This window comes from Salmo salar, chromosome ssa16 (genome assembly GCF_905237065.1).
Source record: "Salmo salar chromosome ssa16, Ssal_v3.1, whole genome shotgun sequence".
NCBI classification, from domain to species: Eukaryota; Metazoa; Chordata; class Actinopteri; order Salmoniformes; family Salmonidae; genus Salmo; species Salmo salar.
In genome coordinates, this window is record NC_059457.1 from 71,047,154 (window position 1) to 71,060,785 (window position 13,632).

Below are 13,632 nucleotides of genomic sequence, written 5' to 3' on the forward strand. Positions count from 1 at the left end.
TGCTGCTGGTCATTAGTAGCCTACCAAACTTGCTAACTGCCTGGTACTCAGCACTCTATTGCAAATGGTTTCAAAAATCTAATCAAAGACTTCATGAGAGCCCATGAGCTCATGTTACGCAACATTTCTAAAGGCTATGCAATTGCGGGAGAAAACAGAGTGATGGCCGTTAATAAAAAGAGGAGGATCCCATCAGCTTTCTATAGGCTAGGCCTACTATATTTATTTCTCAACTTTCCTAATATTAAGCACATTTCTTATATTTACAACAGCAGTATAGCCCACCTGGCTAACATTAAAATAAATGCACTTGTCACGTCCTGACCAGTATAAGGGTTATTTGTTATTGTAGTTTGGTCAGGACGTGGCAGAGGGTATTTGTTTTATGTGGTTCGGGGTGGTGTTTTTGTAGAAGGGTATTTGATTTATGTATTCCGGGGTTTTTGGGCACTGTTCCTTGTTAATGTATTTCTATGTTTAGTGTAGTTAGTTGTATTTCTTGTTTAGGTTAATGGGGGGTTGGACTCTCAATTGGAGGCAGGTGCTTTCTCGTTGCCTCTGATTGAGAGTCCTATATATGGGTATGTGTTTGGTTTAGTGTTTGTGGGAGATTGTTTCTTGTTTTGCTGAGTGTGCGCCTGACAAGACTGTTTTGTTGTTCGTGAGTTCTTCATTTTGTTATTTTGGTGTTCACTTTGTTTTTTTAAATAAATACAAGATGAGCATCCACATTCCTGCTGCGTTTTGGTCCTCCATTCCAGACGACAACCGTGACAGCACTATTTAAGTGCATAGATGACATGTATTTTTTCTCGCTGCCCCTGTTTCGATACAGGTGCATGATAATGGTCCATTCTAAATATTATTTAGTATATGTAAAGACAAGATTAAATCAAGAATAGTCTGATGGGTGACAATATTAGCCTATCACTTGTGAATTATATCTTATCACTTGTGAATGATGCCCAGCATAAGAAACAATGCTTTTTTTGCTACATGTTTGAATCATAGTCGCACACCTCATGTAGCCTAGCCCATAGGCCTACATGTTTTAATGAGGTTTGTATCACAACTAAAGTGGCCAATTAACTTCTTAAAATTAAGCACATTCATCCGCTTTGCAAGGGGTGTAGAGCATAACTGGAGTATATAAGCAGCGAGTGAGTTTCAAATTTGGGGAAGATAATTTTCACCATAAAAATGCACCTTTATATCAAAAGCATTACATGCATAATTGTTTTCCGCTATTGAAACAGTCACTCTTAAAGCCTACAACCATGTGCACATTGCTGCATTTATAATGTGAAGAAATAGCCTAATAGTTTATCAACATTTTAAGCTAAAAGTTCTGAACGGTTGCGTCAGCCACATTGCATAAAAAGGGTTTGTATTCATTCGGGATCTATCACATCTCACAACTGTCCCAGACAGTTGTGTGCAGTTACGTCCCCGATGTGTCTGTCTTAACTTGTAGCCTGTGAGAAAGACCCGATCACGTGACACGGAGAGCCGTGTGAGGAGAGACGCTTTCAAAAATAAGTAATGGATTTATTGTGAAGCTGTAGGCTATATTATTTTGATTTATTAGACTTTTTAAAATGGCTTGTAGGCTATGTGTGGAAGCCAGGAGATGCTAAATGTGTTTATGTTAATTAACGGTCAATTACCGTGAGACCAACAGTTATTTGCTTGACAATCACCGCCTGACAAAATTTCGTGACCACCACAGCCCTAGTTACAGGAGCTTGCGAAAGTATTCACCCCCCTTGGAATTTTTCAAATTTTGTTGCCTTGCAAACTGGAATTAAAATGGATTTTTTTGTGCGGTTTGTATCATTTGATTTACACAACATGCCTACCACTTTGAAGATTATTGGGAAACAAACAAGAAATAAGACAAAAAAACTGAAAGCTTGAGCATGAATAACGATTCACCCCCCCCTCAGCCCTCTCTTGGCAGGTTTGTTGTGGTGCCATATTCTTTCCATTTTTTAATAATGGATTTAATGGTGCTCCGTGGGATGTTCAAAGTTTCGGATATTTTTTTATAACCCAATCTTGTTCCGTACTTTTCCTCTCAACTTTGTCCCTGACCTGTTTGGAGAGCTCCTTGGTCTTCATGGTGCCCCTTGCTTAGTGGTGTTGCAGACTCTGGGGCCATTCGGAACAAGTGTATATTACTGAGATCATGTGACAGATCGTGTGACACTGAGATTGCATACAGGTGAACTTCTGAAGATAATTGGTTGCACCAGATCTGATTTAGGGGCTTCATAGCAAAGGGAGTGAATACATATGCACGCACCACTTATTTACATTTGTATTTTTTGATTTTTTGAAACAAGTTATTTTTTTCATTACACTTCACCAATTTGGACTATTTTCTGTATGTCAATTACATGAAATCCAAATAAAAATCTATTTAAATGACATGTTGTAATGCCACAAAATAGGAAGAAAAATGCCAATGGGGATGAATACTTTTGCAAAGCACTGTATGTCCACAACATCCTCTGTAGTATTTTCCGATAGAACAAACCACTATATCCAGTGTGAATCGATGGTACATCACTGTTCAGAGAGGAAGAGAGAGAAAGGGAGAGTTGTGCTTCCACTTCAATCAGTCCTGTATTTTCCACTGCTGTGCACATCTCTGTTGCATCTTAGCTTGAAGGGCATCGGATTTATAATGCTGAGCAGAGCTTAAAGAGTGACAAGTGCAAAGAACAACCTTGATTGGAACACTTCCTTTCTGTCAACATTTACATCAAGATGTGAGCCTATAATCAGGGCAGGTTACGGGTAGTGTTTCACTAGGAATTTCAATACTGCTAGAGATGGAGTTGCGAATGGAAACTTTTTCTGCTCAATGTATTGAGAGCTTTGTTGAGTCGACAAAGCTCAACAAACATGATTTCACCAGGTCGTTGGGCCGACATTGTTTTGAGCCGGTAGGTTCATGTTGGCTAGAGTTTGTGGTACAATACCTACAGTACAGAGCCCATCATTGTCATCCTTTAATTATATCCACTTTGAAAACACATTGACTTCAGGGTTGCTATCTCCCTATCTTCCCAGATGTATCAACCCTACAACTTTGAGGACATTAATCTCATGGAACCGCTTAGAGAACGTTTCAGCACCGACACTTCCATGACGCTCACACAGTTGTTTAATGTCATCAGTCTTTTGGGCACTTCCCCGTCGCTAACGACATCTGACAGGTCCCCCTTAAGGAACTTTTTTCTGAAGGTTAAACATCCCGTTTCCCGCCTGTGGTCCTCTTTGGATCAGACACTCGCTATCCATTTCCAAGCAGCCAAGCTGCTGACACTTTGAATTCGGAACGCGCCCTTCAGCCACACACTTCTTCATGGTAATTAGGATCGGAGAGAGCAGGAGTGTCAATAGAAAAGTTTAACCTCTAGGGGACCCCTTCCCGTTCTAATCCCGTTAACGGGATTGATTTTGACAACAGCCAGTGGAAAATCAGAGCGCCAAATTCAAAACAGCTAAAATCTCATAATTCCATTTTCTCAAACAATCAACTATTTTACACCATTTTAAAGATAAACTTCTCGTTAATCCAACCACATTGTCCGATTTCAAAAAGGCTTTACGGCGAAAGCATAAAATTAAATTATGTTAGGACAGTTCCAACACAAGAAAAACCACACAGCCATTTTCCTAGCAAGGACAGGCGTCACAAATACCAGAAATTCAGCTAAAATTATGCACTAACCTTTGACGATCTTCATCAGATGACACTCCTAGGACATTATGTTACACAATACATGTATGTTTTGCTCGATAAAGTTCATATTTATATCCAAAAACAGCATTTTACATTGGCGCGTAATATTGAGAAATGTTTTCCCTCCAAACCCTTCGGTGAATGAGCACAATGAGCACACATATTACAGAAATACTCATCGTAAACTTTGATCAATATAGAAGTGTTATGCACAGAATTATAGATACACTTCTCCTAAATGTAACCGCTTTGTCAGATTCCAGAAAAGCTTCACGGCGAAAGCACAATTTGCAATAATCTGAGTACAGCCCAGAAGACACCAATAACAAGCAAACAGAAACCCGCCATCTTGGAGTCAATAAAACTAAGAAATTACATTATAAATATTCACTTACCTTTGATTATCTTCAGCAGAAGGCACTCCCAGGAACCCCAGCTCCACAATAAGTGTTTGATAAAGTTCATATTTATGTCCAAATAATCAATTTTGTTCGCGCGTTAGGTTCACTATCCAAATCCACAACGCGCATGCTTACTTAGTCCAGACGAAAAGTCTAAAAAGTTATACTACAGTTTGTAGAAACATGTCAAACGATGTATAGAATCAATCTTTAGGTTGTTTTTATCATATATCTTGAATAAAATTCCAACCGGACCTATCCGTTCTCTTTAGGGGTGAATATGAACTCAGCTCGCTCCCAAGTCCTTGCACGTGACTGAGCCCATGCCTTATAATGGGACACCTACTTCCTTGTGCTGTTATTCCCATCAAATTCACCATAGAGTCTTCAAACACCGTTCTAAAGACTGTTGACATCTAGTGGAAGCTTTAGGAAGTGCAAAATGAACCCTAAGTCACTGTATACAGTCAAGGCAATCACTTGAAAAAACTAAAACCTCAGATTTTTCACATCCTGCTTGACTTTTTCTCAGGTTTTTGCCTGCCATATGAGTTCTGTTATACTCACAGACACCATTCAAACAGTTTTAGAAACTTCAGAGTGTTTTCTATCCAAATCTACTAATAATATGCATATTCTAGTTTCTGGGCCAGAGTAGTAACCTGTTGAAATTGGGTACGTTTTTCATCCGGCCGTGAAAATACTGCCTCCTAGCCCCAACAGGTTTTAAAGTGAAGACGGCGGGCTTGACTGATGCTTCTAATGACGTTCGGTCACCAAGGTGTGTTCTTATAATGGCGTTCGAGGGGGGAATGATGAGGGGTGGTTGAAGGGGAGGATGGAGGGGGTATCATTAATCTACAGGTGACGCCACACAATCTGACACAACGTCGTTCTTTTTCCACCAACAGGAAGTCATAACTCATCTATACCAGAGCCGTCCATGACTTTTGGTGGTTCATTTTTGACGGACAAGGATATATAAAGTCGTTAATCACTGTCACAACTATCTCGCTGTTACCGTAGTCATTAAGATGGATAGACGTGATTGGCAGTACTTGATTTGATATGGTTCATAATAATACAGTAAGATTGATGTGTGGATTGAACCTAATGTTTTGTTCACATAATAGGCTACAATTGATGTAATGTGCCATGACAACGGAAGAGGATGGTTGCACCGCGGATGCTTTAACAGTGTTTAAATGAATTGATTGATTCAGGGACGGTAACTTTATTTTGTTAAATGGGAGAGCGGAAGCATATTTCAGCTAATTAACACCGAAATGGCTAATTGATCCATGGTCTGCCCTGTATGCTCTCAGGTCTTACACAGATAATCAGGTATTTTAGATATACTGTAATAACCATAGCTACTGTTGGAAAAGTGCTGATATATTTTACAGTGATTTTACATTGTCAAAAGTATAATGTTCTCTGGTAGCTAAGATGTTGTTACAGAGGTGGAACCACAGGTCCCAGAGGGGTGGGGCATTTTTTTTTTCAGACTCTATAGCTGTGACAGTGATTAAATCAGTTGTGTGGTATAATGGGACAAAAACAATTGTTATCAGGTCACATGGTTTTAAAAAAGAATCCTGAAAAAACTGGTCCTGGGGAGGATGACCAGCAACCTAAAACTAGTCTAAAAGGGGCTTCCTCTACAAACACAGAGACAACAACTGTGATTGGACAATAGAACTCAATAGTGTTGACCTATGCAACTATGCAGGGCTATGCACCTACGCAGTGGTCTAAGGCACAGCATCTCAGTGAAAGAGGCGTCATTACAGTGCCTGGTTCGATTCCAGGCTGTATCACATCCGGCTATGATTTGGAGTCCCATAGGGCGGCGCACGGTTTGACCGGGGTTGGCCCTCATTGTAAATAAGAATTTGTTCTTAACTGACTTGCCTAGTTAAATTTAAACAATAAAAATACATTTAAAAAACTGTATGTCTAATAAAATGTCATCACTATTATGTTGATTAATTCCAGTTAAACATTTTGGATGGAAAAGGTATAGGCAGCCTAGCCAGCCCAAGTTTGAATATAAATCACATTTGATCACATCCTGTACACATTTTCTCCTAACACAAATAAATGGATTATAAATACATAACATTACCACTTTATTTACCCTGGCCAGATGGGAATGTGCATAGGCTGTATGCAGCTGCTGTTATTAGTAGCCCAGTCCTGTAACATTTATGGAAAGAGTTTTTGCATGTGTCTGTCAGTGCGATGTGTTATCATGTTTGCTAAATAAATACAGGAGGAAAGTGGAAAGGGCACTTGACTGTGCATTGTGCCCGGCCCACGCGGCCCGTGATTTCCGTGAATATGATTGGTCAAGCACGCACCGAACCTGCAGCACTCCGATGTGAAGGACAGATAAATTGCGAGTTGACAAATCATGAGGCAAATCAGTCTAAAAAAACAGTACTTTGTCCCTCTTTTAATGCCTTTGCTTCAATATTTCGTACTAAACCAAATAAGAAGTGGTGCTCCACCTGATTGAAAAGGGAAAATGTCTGCTCGCCACACATTTTTTTCGATGGCCCTGTGTTGTTGGTAGGTGTTTAGAGGATTATTAAAGCTTAGTGTGCCTTTAATGTACTGTCAACGCTCAACATCTTGCCACATAATAATAAACTTACCAGTCAAAAGAGTCTGGCATCACAACTTATTTTACAACTGATCACAAATAAGGGTTATACTGTTCATGCTGTCTTGTTTTCCTGAAGGAGAGAGATCCAGTAAGGGTTATACTGTTCGTGCTGTCTTATTTTCCTGAAGGAGAGCGATCTAGTAAGGGTTATGCTTTTAGGGCTGTCTTATTTTCCTGAAGGAGAGAGATCCAGTAAGGGTTATACTGTTAGTGCTGTCTTATTTTCCTGAAGGAGAGAAATCCAGTACCGTAAGGGTTATACTGTTGGTGCTGTCTTATTTTCCTGAAGGAGAGAAATCCAGTACCGTAAGGGTTATACTGTTGGTGCTGTCTTATTTTCCTGAAGGAGAGAAATCCAGTACCGTAAGGGTTATACTGTTGGTGCTGTCTTATTTTCCTGAAGGAGAGAAATCCAGTACCGTAAGGGTTATACTGTTAGTGCTGTCTTATTTTCCTGAAGGAGAGAAATCTAGTAAGCGACTAATCTTTTTTGTCAGCTAAAATAAAAGTGTCATAATTTACCTTCATTCTTTCATTTGGTGAATAATTAAGTGATACTGTGTTTCTGCTTTGCCCGCCGTAATGATGGCAATAATTCATGTTATGCTGATGAGCCCACAGAAAGAGTTGCATAATGCATTTCAAATGGCGAAATGATTACAGCTTCAGATGAATGGAGTGAACTGTGAACAACGGTATGTTTTCTAACTGCGATAAATGCATTAGAGTAAATGTGAGAAAGACCTCCCCGAATGCGGAATCACCCACAGAATCCCGACTAAATTGCCTATGCCTGGTGGATGGGATGTGAAATAGATTTCAAACAGTTTAATTTATCACTATTATAAAGGGTTTTTCATAAAGTGATGAAAGATCAACGGTAGGCCACCTGTTTAAGGAGTTCCTGTTTGTGTGCATGCGTATGTGCATATGTGTGTTTGCGTGTACATGCATCTTTGTGCATGCTTGTGTCCCCCTTACAGTGAGTCAGGCCTGTGGATTTCTGTCTTGTGTGTACTCTGACTGCTATGGCCCCTGGGTGACAGGCATGGGTGTATAAGACATTATCAGCTGTGATTCTCAGGGGTCAGAGCCTGAGGTGACAGTGCTCATGCTGGGGTTGAGACAGACAGACAGACTCCCTCCTGCCACTTATAGTCCAGTGAAGAGAGGAGTTCCTCTCTATTACCCAGAATGCATTGTTGTCTGCCAGTTGTCAGTCAGGGTTGGTGACAGGGCTGCAGTAAGGTGGGGCGACAGAGTCTCTCTCTCCTTGTCTATGTCTGTCTCTCTTTCTCTCTTTATTCAATCTCTCCCCTCTCTCACTCACTCCCTCTCTCTCTCTCCCTTTCTATTTTTAATTGGCTCTACTCTTTACATACCTAGTCAGTATGGTTCTATGATTGACAGAGATGCTGATAGGTAGATGGCAGGTTCTTGGCTTGCACTAGAAATGGCTTCAGCTAGGAAGTGGTTAAGAATGGATTACAAGACATGTTGTGGAAAAACAACATTTATTTTTTATGTTTCCAGAACACCTAAGTGCACTTTGTATTCTAAAATTACTATACTCTCAATTACTTTCCCATTTAGAAACACTACACAAGGTTTTAACCTTTATGAGCAAAATAGAGTCTAGCAGTAATTGCAGTAAATTTTCTCTGCTTTTATATATAGGTTGATCTGAAAACCTTTATCAAACTATTGTGTGCACATCCAGATGCTGTCATACAGGCAAGTGTTTGATTCCATTTACTCACTGTTTTTTTCCTCATTTAAAAAAAAGAAATCCGGTGCATTATGCTAATCAATTAATTAGACTATTTTATGGTTCTTTAAATACATTCATTTTCCTTCAATTTAATATCATTCAAAACAGAAATGAGAACCTGATAGTTATATATGTTTTTTAGTCCTTCATTTTGCATCAGCACTGTCAGCCATAGCAACACATTCATCAACAGAGAAAGGGGGAACTCAATTTGATACGGGAGAATTTCATTTGACCTTGTATGCAGTAAGTGGGTCTGAATGAGAACTCCTTATACATCAATAGATTCTCAACCTTCCAGAAGTGTTTTTATTTTATTTTTATTATATTTTTTTTTTCACCTTTATTTAACCAGGTAGACTAGTTGAGAACAAGTTCTCATTTGCAACTGCGACCTGGCCAAGATAAAGCGTAGCAATTCGACACATACAACAACCCAGAGTTACACATGGAATAAACAAAACATACAGTCAATAATACAGTAGAACAAAAGAAAACCAAAAAGTATATATACAGTGAGTGCAAATGAGGTTAAGTTAAGGCAATAAATAGGCCATGGTGGCGAAGTAATTACAATATAGCAATCAAACACTGGAATGGTAGATGTGCAGAAGATGAATGTGCAAGTAGAGATACTGGGGTGCAAAGGAGCAAGATAAATAAATAAATACAGTGTGGGTATGAGGTAGGTAGATTGATGGGCTGTTTACAGATGGGCTATGTACAGGTGCAGTGATCTGTGAGCTGCTCTGACAGCTGGTGCTTAAAGCTAGTGAGGGAGATACGAGTCTCCAACTTCAGAGATGTTTGCAGTTCGTTACAGTCATTGGCAGCAGAGAACTGGAAGGAAAGGCGGCCAAAGGAGGAATTGGCTTTGGGGGTGACCAGTGAGATATCCCTGCTGGAGCGCATGCTACGAGTGGGTGCTGCTATGGTGACCAGTGAGCTGAGATAAGGCGAGGCTTTACCTAGCAGAGACTTGTAGATAACCTGTAGCCAGTGGGTTTGGCGATGAGTATGAAGCGAGGGCCAACCAACGAGAGCGTACAGTCACAATGGTGGGTAGTGTATGGGGCTTTGTGACAAAACGGATGGCACTGTGAGAGACTGCATCCAGTTTGTTGAGTAGAGTGTTGGAGGCTATTTTATAGATGACATCACCGAAGTCGAGGATTGGTAGGATGGTCAGTTTTACGAGGGTGTGTTTGGCAGCATGAGTGAAGGATGCTTTGTAGCGATATAGGAAGCTGATTCTAGATTGAATTTTGGATTGGAGATGCTTAATGTGAGTCTGGAAGGAGAGTTTACAGTTTAACCAGACACCCAGGTATTTGTAGTTGTCCACGTATTCTAAGTCAGAGCCGTCCAGAGTAGTGATGCTGGACGGGCGAGCAGGTGCTGGCAGTGATCGATTGAATAGCATGCATTTAGTTTTACCTGCGTTTAAGAGCAGTTGGAGGCCACGGAAGGAGAGTTGTATGGCATTGAAGCTCGACTGGAGGTTAGTTAACACAGTGTCCAAAGAGGGGCCAGAAGTATACAGAATGGTGTCGTCTGCATAGAGGTGGATCAGAGAATCACCAGCAGCAAGAGCAACATCACTGATGTATACAGAGAAGAGAGTCGGCCCGAGAATTGAACCCTGTGGCACACCCATAGAGACTGCCAACAGGCCCTCCGATTTGGCACACTGAACTCTATCAGAGAAGTAGTTGGTAAAGCAGGCGAGGCAATCATTTGAGAAACCAAGGCTGTCGAGTCTGCCAATAAGAATGTGGTGATTGACAGAGTCGAAAGCCGTGGCCAGGTCGATGAATACGGCTTATGGTTAGTACAGCAACAGTTCTGCAGAATACTGATCAGATGTTGGCTCTCCGCTTCTACCATATCAACATGAATTTGGCTTAAATTCTATGCAGTTTGGATGAATGTTCTTTCTGTTTCTGTTCTTTCTTTGGCCACCTTGTTCATTGTTATGACTGCACAATGGAGGTAGAAAGGCTGTTCACAATATCAGGTTTTACTTGTAACAAAAATTTACTTCTGTTGTCCTCCAGGAGTTGCTGAATCGCCTCTCTACGTCAGTTTGGTCCTCAATTCATACACCTTGGTTGGAGAGCGAGGTAGCAGCTGTGATCCCTTACCTTTGCACAGTATCACTGTAGTCGTAAAATATAAATACTATTGTTATAATAGATAAGGCAACGTGCAACTTCTAAGTGCATTTATTCTGTAGAGTATAGAAATGTCTCGTATCTTCCCTGTGTTTCTTTCACTCTCTCTCCTATGACTCGTTATACTCTCTTTCTCTCTCTCTCATGATTCACCTCTCTTTATTTCTCTCACTCCCTTATCAAATATCCCTCATTCTTCCCTTCTCTCTCTCTCGCTCTCTCTCTCATTCTAACAACTCCCTTACTTTCTCCTCCTTTCTCATCACCACTCACCTTGCTGTCTTGTCTTCTGTTTGCAGAGATGGAGTGAAGAGGAAAGAGCCTATCGTTAAGGGCAGGAGCCAGCTGTGTGAGGTAAGGAATGACTCAGTGTTTTCTATTATCAAACCCTTTCTGCTGGTTTGGCCCTTCTGTCTCTCTGTCTAATCACATCATTCATAACTGATATAAAGAACCAACATTGTATTTGACTCCCTATGCTGCCTGTACTGTACTAAAACATCTCAGTATTTGGCAGCATACAGTATAATATTGCAACAGAAGGCCCCAGAATATATATGAAAACACACAGTACAGCACTGTTGTCAATCTACCTGTAATAACCTAGCTGGCTAACACCTTGACTGTTACAATGTTTCAAAGCTGCTTTTCAATCTACTTGTAGCAGCCTAGCTACTGTACCTAACACCTTGTCAATCTAACTGTAGCAGCCTAGCCAGCTAACACTTTGTCAATCTACCTGTAGCATCCTAGCTAGCTAACACCTTGTCATTCTACCTGTAGCATCCTAGCTAGCTAACACGTTGTCAATCTACCTGTAGCATCCTAGCTAGCTAACACCTTGTCAATCTAATTGTAACAGTCTAGCTAGCTAACACCTTGTCAATCTACCTGTAGCAGTCTAGCTAGCTAACACCTTGTCAATCTACCTGTAGCAGTCTAGCTAGCTAACACCTTGTCAATCTACCTGTAGCAGCCTACAGTAGCTAGCTAACACCTTGTCAATCTACCTGTAGCATCCTAGCTAGCTAACACATTGCCCTATAGTGTTACAGTATGGTTGATATGTAATGTGATTGGGAGGAAAAACTATATACAATCCTATGCTAAGCTACGAGACCATCAGCTTTTGTTTTAGTGAATCAGTGCTTGCATCCCAAATGCCACCCTATTCCCTATATAGTGCACTACTTTTGATGAGGCCCCATAGGGCTGTGGTCAAAAGTAGTGCACTATATAGGAAATAGGGTGCCATTTGGAACAACGATAGTGTGTTGCAGGTAGAAAGGTCATTCATGTTCCATGCTGTAGAGTAAAGCTGAGAGGTATGTTGCAGGCTCCATCATTAGCGCTGGCTAACAACAGGGCAAGAGGCGCCTGCCTACCTACCTACTGCTCCAGCCCACTCACATAATTACAGCTGAACACCTTGGTGATACAAGGAGTGAATCATTCTGTCAATCTGCATACGATTGACATTTCTACCTCTAAGTAGACTATTGTATGTCAATGAGGTCAGGGATAATTCCACCACCTCCACTGCTACCACTGCTACACGCTACTGCTGTACAGCTAACTGCTATACTACTTCAGTACTAATACGACTAACACTACTTATTATGATAATAATATGGGTAGAAATGATCAGAATTAGTTGTAATCATTCTACTTACACTGAACTATAGTGTTTTACTGAAGACACCGAGTAAATCAGAAATGTACACAGCTTCAGCAACCGTTACTAGAGATCCATTTCTAACAGAGGAAGATGTATAAAGTCCTACGTCTTTTTGTGAGACTGTGTTCAACTCGTCGCTTCACCCTGTGTTCTGTGAAAAGTGGGAGGCTGGGTTAGTCAAACCCGTCTCTGCTTTCGTAGATGCCCATGTTGTCTTAGCACAGTCTAATTACCAAAGGCAAACAGCACAGAGAACTTTCAAGAGCTGCCTGCCGCTTTACGTGAATGCAGATATGATTGGGAAGCGACAGCAGAAGAGTTCCTAGATACAGTGTGGTGAAGGCCGGTCATGAGTGAAAGCCAGGGGTGCAGTGATCCCAGAATGGGACATAAAAAAGGTCTGAAATCCAGTCAGTGACGCATAGCCTACGTCTGGGAGAGAGAAACCACCACGGCTAGTCCTAGCGGAAGTCATATCGAGTTCAACATGAAGATGTCAGACATTTAAAATAAATCCATTTGGCTCAATTTATCCAAGGCTTTCATTTATGATGTTGCTCAGAGCAAGACCCTTGTAAATATTCACACCCCTGCGCTAGGCTAATTGTCTGAAAAGCCAGAGGATCGGTGCGGATTTCTACGCAAGGACGGGAAACTGTACAAAGACAGTGTTAGGCTACCTATGAATAATGCACACATCATTAGAGCAGGTTTTAGTAAAGTACCTGGTCTGACACAGATTCTAACACAGTCTATATTGTGAATAATGGGCGTGTGCGAGCTAAGAAAATGTGCCAGATAAACCCAATCTGTTATGATTTGTTTGTGCGGTATAAATTAGATTCTCATTGGGTAGAACTAGAATGCAAAAACAAGCATTTCCCTAATCTAGCTAAGTCAGTGCCTTGAAGTTGCAGATTTTTTGTTGACTTGCAACCGGACTCAGTGTGTAGCAATGCACTTAGCATAATTAAATCAAACATAAACTAATATTGACGTAAGCATCCTCTGAAATATCCAAATAGGATATTTCCTTGTCATTTCCCATGCAAATCATCCCAAATATGTTGAGTTTACACTACTGTATATATGTCAATTCAACTGAAGCAGTAAAGCACCGTATAGTGCTCTGCTAATTGAGTGGTCTTTGGTGGGGATCTGACTCAATTCCTATAGACTCCAT

The 13,632-nt window shown here is 40.8% G+C and overlaps 1 protein-coding gene across 2 annotated transcripts in view; it reads left to right on the plus strand.

The window, feature by feature from the left end:
* The window catches only part of LOC106574555 (beta-1,3-galactosyltransferase 1), a 120,322-nt gene that overhangs the window by 58,686 nt on the left and 48,004 nt on the right, over window positions 1-13,632 (plus strand). The window contains exons 2-3 of one of the 2 annotated variants that reach the window (XM_014150526.2): window positions 10,655-10,720; window positions 11,071-11,125. The gene's annotated coding sequence lies outside the window, so the exon portion shown is untranslated. The remainder of the gene's footprint in view (window positions 1-10,654; window positions 10,721-11,070; window positions 11,126-13,632) is intronic. The other variant, XM_014150525.2, reaches the window with a different exon arrangement.